Below are 9,964 nucleotides of genomic sequence, written 5' to 3' on the forward strand. Positions count from 1 at the left end.
CCTTCAAAGAAAAGCCAGTCCAATAAAGTCACTGGCTACTTTGCCCAGCCACCAGAGCGGAACTGAGAGACCGAGCACCCAATGGCATTGACCAAGGAGGACCTTCTCACCTCCCTCAAAGATTTTAAAACAGAACTTCACGGACCTGAATAAATCTCTAGACACCCTGAAGGCATATATCGAGGTGTATATATACACAAAAATACTGGCTACTAGACTCGAGGACCTTATGCTGGAACTGATCCACCCAGATCAGTCAGGATTCATAAAAGGCAACATAAAGGACGACAAACGGGCAAGTGAACAACAGGCGTCAGCAAGAGTGAGACACTGAGCAAGCGACTGGTCCGAAGAGGACCATCAACCCCAACCTATTAGGAAATGAAACATTAAGGGTTGGAACTAGCCCCAAAGCTACCTTCTCAGAGTGATGGATGGAGGCTCCACGGGGGGGTGAAGGGGGTATTGACCCCATTTGATCGATATTCTAGACCGCCGCTGCACCTGGAAGATCCCCACTAACTAGAACATGTGTCTTGTTAAGCATCTATTTTATCTTCAGCAGTAAATGCTGAACTGGACCGAAGCCCCCAGGAACTATACCGCAAAGGTTTACTTCATCTGTTAATGAGGAACCTTGGCTCCTCAGTATGTTCCAGTTTTTAAGTTTTAAATGTTTTATTATGGTACCGAGGAGGGGTGGGCTGGGAAGGGGCGGAAAGGGTTACGGGACGGAGGAAGCAGGGTCAGAGGCAGTGGAGGGGAGCGAATCGCTGTCCAACTTTATCACCTGCAGGACCATTACACTTTAGAAAGCCGATTCTTCCCCTATCTATGGCAGTTACAATAGGTACCTGGAATCTTAAAGGCCTCAACTCCCCCAAGAGCGCACTAAATTCTGGAAATATCTACTCAATCGTACGTTGGACATTGTGGCTTTACTGGAAATTCACATGAAAAGATCAGAAGAGCATAGGTTAAAGCATAAGACTTACCCCTTCATTTATAGATCATCAGCCACAACCAAGCATAATGGGGTAGCCTTGCTGTTTCACTGTTCCCTTTAAGGTTAAGACAGACAAAGAGGGACGGATGTTGATGATGAAAGGAACGGTACGGGGTCGACGCTGGGGTGTATGCTCCAAATATACAACAGTCAGAATTTATAACTGCATTTCTTAATAAGCTAGTGGGGCTCGCTGAAGGAGAGATAATATTTGGAGACTTTAACCTGGTTTGGGAACCCAAGCTGGATAGTACCCATCCACAGAGGTCGCAAACAGGAACATTTGCGCGCTCCCTGCAGCAAGAATTCACGCAGTTAGGGCTTATAGACGCTTGGCGTACAGCCCACCCCACCACCAAAGACTACACATACTTCTCACATTCCCATAGGACCTATCCCCGAATAGACCATGAATTTGTGAACCAAACACTACAACAGGACATCCATTCAGCCACTATTCACGCCATCACGATATCAAACCATGCAATGGCAGAGGTCACACTAGTTTAGCCGGGACAGAGATCTGCTTTCCGCAGATGGTTCTTTTCGACTCCACTGGCAAGAGACAACGTTCTCCGAAACAAACTTACACTAGCTGTCAGGGAATATTTCCAACAGAACGACCCGCAAGACTCCTCTTTGTCCAATACCTGGGATGCCTTTAAGGCAGTGATAAGAGGGAAATTAATCTCACTAATGACTACCCTAACTAGGTAGAAAACCAAGGAGCTACTAACACTAGAGGCAGAACTTATAAAACAGGAAGAACTTGAGGAACCCAATAAGCCAGACTAAGTTCACAAGGCCATAGACTCTCTCAAGCTTAATAAATCCTCCAGCCCAGATGGCCTAATGGCTCATTTTTATAAATTTTTTGGAACCGACCTAGTCCCCCAACTGACAACTCTTTAACTCCTTCACAGACACAAGAGCAGTCACCTTAATAACAGCGATACCCAAAGCGGGTAAGGACCTGACGACCTGCTCTGCTTACAGACCAATTGCCCTACTCAACCTAGACGTTAAAATATACATAAAAATACTGGCTACTAGACTCGAGGACCTTATGCTAGATCTGATCCACCCAGATCAGTCAGGATTCATAAAAGGCCGCCAGACCCATGATAATCTTTGGAGGGTGATACACCCAATAGAAAAAAGTGAGAAAGAAAAAGATACCAGCAATCCTCCTGGCTCAGGATGCTGAAAAAGCTTTTGATCGGGTGGATTGGTCTTTCCTATTCCAGACACTGAGACAACTGGGGTTTGGGGAAAGAATTAGGACTCAAATACAGCCTATATATGCTGACCCCCGCTCGAGATTCCTGATAAATGGTCAAACCTCTGAGTTCTTTACGCTGGAGCGCGGTACGAGACATGAGTGCCCATTATTTTCACTTCTGTTCGCACTCAGTATTGAACCCCTTGCAGCTAGGATCAGAGAGTCACCAGATATACAGGGCATACTTTTTGGGACACTAACCCATAAAATCTCACTGTTTGCAGATTATGTGCTGCTTACCTTAAGCTCCAACTATACATCACTGCAAGCAGTTCAGGCTGAGCTAAAAGAATTTGAACAGGTGGCAGGATTTAAAGTAAATCTCAATAAGTCCTTTCTACTCAAATTGACGATCCCACCTAGAGAAATGGGAAACCTGAACAATAATACGCCCTTTCGCATAGCTAAAAAGGAGATTACTTATCTAGGGATCAACCTTACACCGAAAGTAGAAGATCTCTTTACAGCCAACTCCTCCCCACTTTTGCCCCGCCTAAAACAAGGTTTGAAAGCCTGGACCCCCCTCTATATCTCATGGCTGGGATGTTTAAATGCCATTAGAACATTGGAATGCTGGGGGCTCCATTGAAAACAATGGAGTGCTGCGGGCTTTTACAGGCCGGTAAAAGCCCGCAGCGCCAACATTCCAATGTTCGCTTTGTTCACAGCAACATTCATCAGAATGTTCTAATAGCCTTAGAACCCGCCGTAGAGGGCTCTACCGGCTATTAAAGTCCCTCTCCCTTGTTAAATGCCCTCGCCTTCGGCTCAGGCATTTAACGCGGGGAGCGGGCCTTTAATAGCCGGTAGAGCCCGCTACGGCGGGTTCTAAGGCTATATTAAAATGATGGTCTCACCACGCCTCTTGTACCTCTTTCAAGGGATCCCAGTGGAAATCGATAGGCAGTTTTTCACAATGCTCCAAACAACAATTATAGAATTTCTCTGGCAGAAAAAAAAAGGGCCAGGCTCTCAAATAAACTACTGACTCTACCCACTTCGGAAGGAGGATTATCACTACCCAACTTCCCGCTCTACTATAAAGCAACACAACTCAGAGTGATCACTGAAAGGTCACTACAAGAATCAGAAACACTGGCTCCATATGGACAGAGCAGTGGGGGACGATTTGGGACTTACTCTGGAAGCCTAGAGTGACTCGCAACAACCCCCCCCCCCCCAATGCATACCGGAGTACCCCGACTAGAACAACATTGAAAGAGTGGGACGAAGTGGCTGTTAAACATGCTTTGACATCCTTTCCCTCCCCACAGACTCCGATACACTTTAATAAGGAGTTTGCCCCAACCCTCACCCCGGGACCCTTTGAGGTCTGGAGAGAAGTATGTCACACAATTTCCAACTTATTCCACGGCAATGACCCTCTTACGTTTGAGAACTGTTGGCGCAATTTTAACCTATCAGCAACCGAACTATATCACTACAACTAACTTATGCACTGGGTATCTGACCCCACAATCAAACAAGCGGCCACAAGGGAACTATACCCGCTCAAAATGTTTGTACAGAAACTTACAGAAACCAAGGGGACTATTTCCTTTTTATATTCGCTCTTGACCTCCTCAGGCACACCCCCTGCACTAAGACACAGGAAGCTCTAGGACCAGATCCTGGGAGGGAGATATCAACAGAGCAATGGCGGACCCTAGCAAGAGATCTTAGGAAATGTAATAAATCAATGGGCATTCGGGAAGCTCACTACAAGGTCCTCTATGACTGTACCTCCACCCAGCTAAATTACATAAGATTTTCCCGAACTCATCTGATAGATGTTGGAGGGGCTGCAGCCTGCTGGGGGACTTTCGCTATATATGGTGAGACTGCCCCACAATTCAGCCATACTGGGCAGGAATACTTGCTCAGATGAAAGACATTTTGGGATACCCCCTCCCACACTCGCTAGAATTTACATTACTGGGCTTGCGGGACCCTACTTGCAAACACCAGACGGCAGAGGATAGATTAATTACGCAGCTGTGCTTGGGAACGGCCAAGATGGCCCTGGCTGCAGCCTGGAAGGGAATGCCTGCCCCCTCAATATCACAGTGGCATGTGTGCCTTTGGCAAGGCATCACTATGGAGCACTGGACAGATAAAATTACAAACATGCAAAGATTCTGAATTCATCAGGGGTCCGTTGGTAAGATATCTATCTGTTGGCCTTCCCCTATTTTCCTGCCCTACACGCACAAGAGCTCACCATCTGTTCAAGATATAAGAGACTTATACCCACCGCGCTGCCACAATACAGACTGACTACTATAAGGTATTAATCCAAACACAACCTCAACACCATCCAATAGGACCGACTCGTGTACGCTCACCCTTGACATTTCTCGGAAGGGTTTCTTCCTTCACTGATTGCCGGGGAGGGAAGGGATGTAGAGTACAGTACTAATTCTGCTTAATACGTAAATGATGATGCACTGCAGACGCTTAGGATAATATGATGGGTCACTTTACGTATGCAATTATGATTTGCTGAGTTCTACAATAGCATAATGTTGACTGACGAAATCATGGACTGTCGCATCTCAAAGTCCCTCTTTGTATTTGTTTAATCAATAGAAAGTTTGAGGAAAAAAAGAACACGAGTGCATCAGTTTTGAACAACCATCTATGACAATCAATTTTCACAAACAATGTTACACCAATCTGTTGGATCATACTTAGCAGCTAGGCATATGACCATGTAGATGCATAAGGACTGTTTAGGCAGTGTTGGATGTAGCAACCCCACGACCCTCATTTGCCTGGCAAAATTGAACTATTTTATAATCCCAGCGAACCAATTGTTTACCACTGTCTAGCCAACAATCACCTTAAAACTCCACTATAGCTCGACTGATGTTGCCTAGGTATTCTCCATGCAGCATATATGTGGCTTCTGGTGTGACAACTTGCTCCAAGTCTGTGCACATGCACAAGGACAAAGCATCTTTGCAGCTTCTTATCAACTGTGTTAAAAAGAACGGGCAGAGATATTCTTTTCTAATACCAGCTGAAAAACTGTGCAGCAGCATAAAGTACATTACAGTCTCCCCCCTCCCTGAGCACATCCACAGTTAGATGGGCTAAACCCATCTTTATGCCACAATCTGGTGTACTGCTTGACTGCCATGAATATGCTGCATAATTAGCCATTTGTTGATACATAATTAGTGAAACCTGCCTCATAATTTGGCCCTCCACTGCTGCACAATTCCAGTGACCCTCCTTCTACAACTTAGGCTCCAGGACTTCACTTATCGAACTAACTCTCAGAAGTCTAAATTCCATTCCTGCATACCAGTTGTGAAGTCCCCCCACCTCCGAGCACATCTCAAAACTACAGACTCAAAATATGATCCCAAAGATTGTAAAATCAGTCAAATACCCCAGATTCATGTTGCATAACTCCCTCAGTAAGTATGCTACATTGCAAGTGAAGCTGCTGCATGACCACATTAACAGCCGAAACTTCATACTCAAACATTACTTCATGGATGCGCAATAGGCACTGGTGAAAAGGAACTCAGCAGCATCCTCACACCCATCCTCAACACCTCACGCATCAAAAAATCATAAAAATGTAACTAGACCTACAGATCGAGTAACCTGAATAATCTACTCAACCAGAACTGTAATGTACTTGACCTGTAAACGGGTCTCAAATTGTGTGATCCTAGGCAAATATTTTAGTTCAGAGTCGCCTTTTTCTTCATTCTCACATATAAGTTTACCTTCAAATATGGGAGCTCAACATTTCTTCAGTGCAAAAAAAAGCACTTGTTTGATTGAACAGCCTAAAGATTTGCTCCATGTATAAAAATAATCTAGCCCACATTTAGGGGACACACGATTCATGACTTGCCTCAGTTTACTAATATTATTGCTACAAGGGAAAAGTGTTTCTAGGTTTATGTTTAAAGACTCACTTTTAATAAATATTACAAAAGCATGATGTGGTTACACACTCATTTACAGACAGAAAATTTCCAAGAAATGTCCAAAAACCTTCCTACTAACTTGCAGCTTTACTGATAAAATTATATAATGTATCAACAATCTGCGAAATCGGGGCTCAGAAAACATTTATTCTTTCCACATCAAGTAAAATGTTCCGATTCGTTTTCATCTTATTAAAACCAGAGAAGTACAAACAATGGGTTTTCACTACTACGAAATATATTTTTAAATGTTTGTACAGTTGACTCAGCTATGTAGATGTTTTGGGTTAGGAAGAACCTGTAAAAATCTTGTAACTCTGCAGTCAGAAGGAAAATGAATTGTAAGACAAACTGGCTTTTGACCTGTCTCTGAACAAAGCAAATGTGACAGGAACAAATTTTAAAAGGTGTCGTCATTGCTCCATCACTTTCTGACTTAACAGAACATCAAGGGTAAAGCAGCTCCTATAATTAGCTTGACAGAATAAAATATAACTCACGATGGCCGAGTGGGCGAGTCAATTTTGCGAGGCCTGCTCCTCCATCAGGACCATCACCATCCCCGAAGCATTGAAGCAAGCAGAGGGCAAGCCGCTCCTGAACAAACTGTCCGCTTACCCCAGCAAACTAAATAATTACAACCCCATCTCACTGCTCCCCTTCCCAGCCAAGATCCTGGAAAAAGCCATCAACAAACAGCTCTCCAAACACCTGGAAAGACACAATCTAATGGACTCCTCCCAATGCGGCTTCCACTCCAACTACAGCATCGAGACAGCCATTATCGCCGCAACGTACATCAGGTCCCTCCTCGACTATGGAGAGAAGGCACCTTGAGGCTCCTAAACCTCTCTGCCACGTTCAACCCCATCTCCCACTACACCCTCACTGCCAGACTCCACCAGATCAGGATCCAAAGCAACGCCCTCAATTGGATCCACTCCTTCCTCACCCAGAGAGCCAGCCTCCCACCTTCCACTTCAGAACCAAAGAGCACCATATGCGGCGCCCCCAAAACACCTATGTGATGCTGCTGGCCGAGATCATCTGTTCCCACGGACTCAACATCTCATATGCCGATGACACCAAACGCATACTCTCCCTCTCCAAAGACCACACCACCCCCAGAAACAATTTCACCAACGCCATGGCACACATCACCGAATGGATGAAGTCCAACTGTTTGAAACTTAACACAGACAAAACAGAGGTGATCGTCTCCGGAGGCAACTCCTCCCTTTGGGAGGACTCCTGTTGGCCCTCTACACTCAGACAGCCCCGATCCCCACTGACCATGCCCGCAACCTTGACATCATCATAGACAGCAAACTCCCCTACAAACAACAGTTAAAACGTGGCGGTCTCCGCCAGCTTCCACAACCTCTGCATGCTGCGGAAGATATTCAGATGTATCCCCATCGAAACCAGAAAGACTCTCACCCAAGCCAGGTCCACCAGGGAACTCTGTTCAACAATCCTTGCCTAAGTCCTGAGAATTTGATGCAGCCACAGCAAAGGGCGCTCTTTCTCCTACCTCACAGCCAAGATCTGGAATGACCCTGCGCACCACACACACCCTCCTCGAGTTCAGGAGGAAGCTCAAGACATGGCTCATGGAGGATTAGCTACGATTCGCAGCTACAACGCCAGGATACCTCCCTGGGAGATAAGCTGCGCTTTACAAGCTAAATGATTGTTAAGTTCTCAAAATATGAACTAAATCTCTCAAAGCCATCCTCCACTGAGAAGCCAAACTGCTTAACACCCAGACAAAAAAATCTGAGGAATTGCTCTAGTTCTTAGCGCCCCGAAATGTTTAACACTTGAATCTCACTTAAAACAACTTATCTAATGTACAAGGCAATACACCCAAATCTCCCTCTCCACGCAAAAACGAACTATCCAGTAAAACATAAGCCTGAGCCTCATATATGTCTCATGTCAAAATTCCCACCATCAAACACTTTCTCAGGGGAATGCATCTAGGGTCAGGAATGCCCATCAACCCATACATAACTAACTGGTTATTGTAAAACGTACAAGCAAATCTAAGGGATCTTCTACTAAACCAGCGCTTGTATCGCTCAGCTTGATCATTCCAATAAACTGACTATTCTGATGATAGACTTTACGCTGCTGACGATCTCAAGAATACACAACTTTTCAGTTACACCATTATTACATACGTTAGATCAAATTATGAGAATTACACACGAGTTCCCTCTCTCATTCTTGCCTTAACTACACACTAGCAAGATACTATCGAGCTGTTACTACCACTACTTATTACAAGCGAGTAAATCTCATGTACCTTACTATTTGGCTCCCAGTGTTTAACAACTGACACCTACAAATGGGCATCTCTCAAAAACCTTAAAATTATACTGGTGCCAACTACGAATGTATATAGTTCTGGGCTTTCCGAACTACTGTACATGTTGTACCACACCTCCTGCACCTGCAGTAGTTGTGCAAGTTGCCAGCCCATTACCCTTTGTTGGAGTATGTCAAAACCTCTGAAATGCATACTGTTTCCTATTTTTTTTTTTAAAAGCCATGGCTATACATTTGCACACGTTATTTACGTACATTTGCACGGGTTATTTACAAGAAGCATGGAAGTTGGTCACTCTATTCTCCGAGAAACAAGTGAAGTGCAGCCTGGGGTGACACTTAGCTGTCTCTCCAGTGAGATGAGAGCGCTAGTCACAGCCCTTTTGAGGTGGTCGATAGCTAAAAGTAGAAGCCTAGTAGAAGACGAAAAGGCAGGGCGACCACTGAGGCCCACACCTACACCCACAGAACACTGGAGCACCTCGAGCTGGCGGCACAGGCCGAAGAGAAGCGGGTGCCTTAGCCCATAGGAAGGAGAGGAGCCGGGAACCTCGGGGAGGGTGGGGGTAAGGTAAGGCAAGGCGATGTCAATCAAAGAGCCCTAGTGCAAAGACAGCTGACAATAAAGTAAGTATGTTTATTACACGGGCCCCCAGTTGACGACCAAAAGCAGCGGCGCTATATGGACAATGACCGAACTCCAACGGTCGGGCTAAAAAGAGTTCTCAACATTCCAACGGCAGAGGGCCCGGAGCTCGCGGACACAGCCGGGCGCTTCTAGGTACAATACATAACCAGGCCGGGTGGCTCTCGGGCGACGGATCGCGCCACAAAGGCAGATGCGTGGCTAAGTCGGACAGCAGTCGGCCCTGGCCTGCCTTGCGATGAGTGCATACTCACCAGCACTAATCCCATTCACGGGAGACGCCGGTGTCTTCAGGCTGGCCTCAGGCCTGGGCGCTGGCTCACTCGGGCGGGCGGGCAGGCTGGGCCCCGGGCCGCAGGTTTCCACACAGAGTAGTCAGTCACTCAGCATCTCTGCATTCCCGTCGCTGGAGCCCGCCCACTGACGGAAGGCGGGTAGTGTTGCCAGGCCTGAAATCCAAGACAAGCACGATTACCCTTGGAAAACCGCCCAAACGTGCTCGATTCCTACCAAAACAAGCCCAACGCTGGATACGAGGGGCCTCAAGTACAGTGAATAAAACAGTTTACTTATCAACTAAGAGATTAACAAGAAAGCATGGGATGCTAACACGTTTCGTTGCGCTTTGTGGCTGTCTTGAAGGCTCTACAGCTAACCGTCAAAGACTGAAGCACAAAACGTTCTTTGGACAAGGATTGGATGTCCTGGAGAAAGTCTCTACATCTATTCTTTGTTCGTGTTACCAT

The 9,964-nt window shown here is 45.9% G+C and overlaps 1 protein-coding gene across 2 annotated transcripts in view; it reads right to left on the minus strand.

Moving 5' to 3' along the window:
• Window positions 1-9,643, minus strand: part of SMAD2 (SMAD family member 2) — a 379,037-nt gene extending 369,394 nt beyond the window's left edge. The window contains exon 1 of one of the 2 annotated variants that reach the window (XM_069219017.1): window positions 9,473-9,643. The gene's annotated coding sequence lies outside the window, so the exon portion shown is untranslated. The remainder of the gene's footprint in view (window positions 1-9,472) is intronic. The other variant, XM_069219067.1, reaches the window with a different exon arrangement.
• Window positions 9,644-9,964: the final 321 nt, after the last annotated feature.

This window comes from Pleurodeles waltl, chromosome 1_1 (assembly GCF_031143425.1).
Source record: "Pleurodeles waltl isolate 20211129_DDA chromosome 1_1, aPleWal1.hap1.20221129, whole genome shotgun sequence".
NCBI classification, from domain to species: domain Eukaryota; kingdom Metazoa; phylum Chordata; class Amphibia; order Caudata; family Salamandridae; genus Pleurodeles; species Pleurodeles waltl.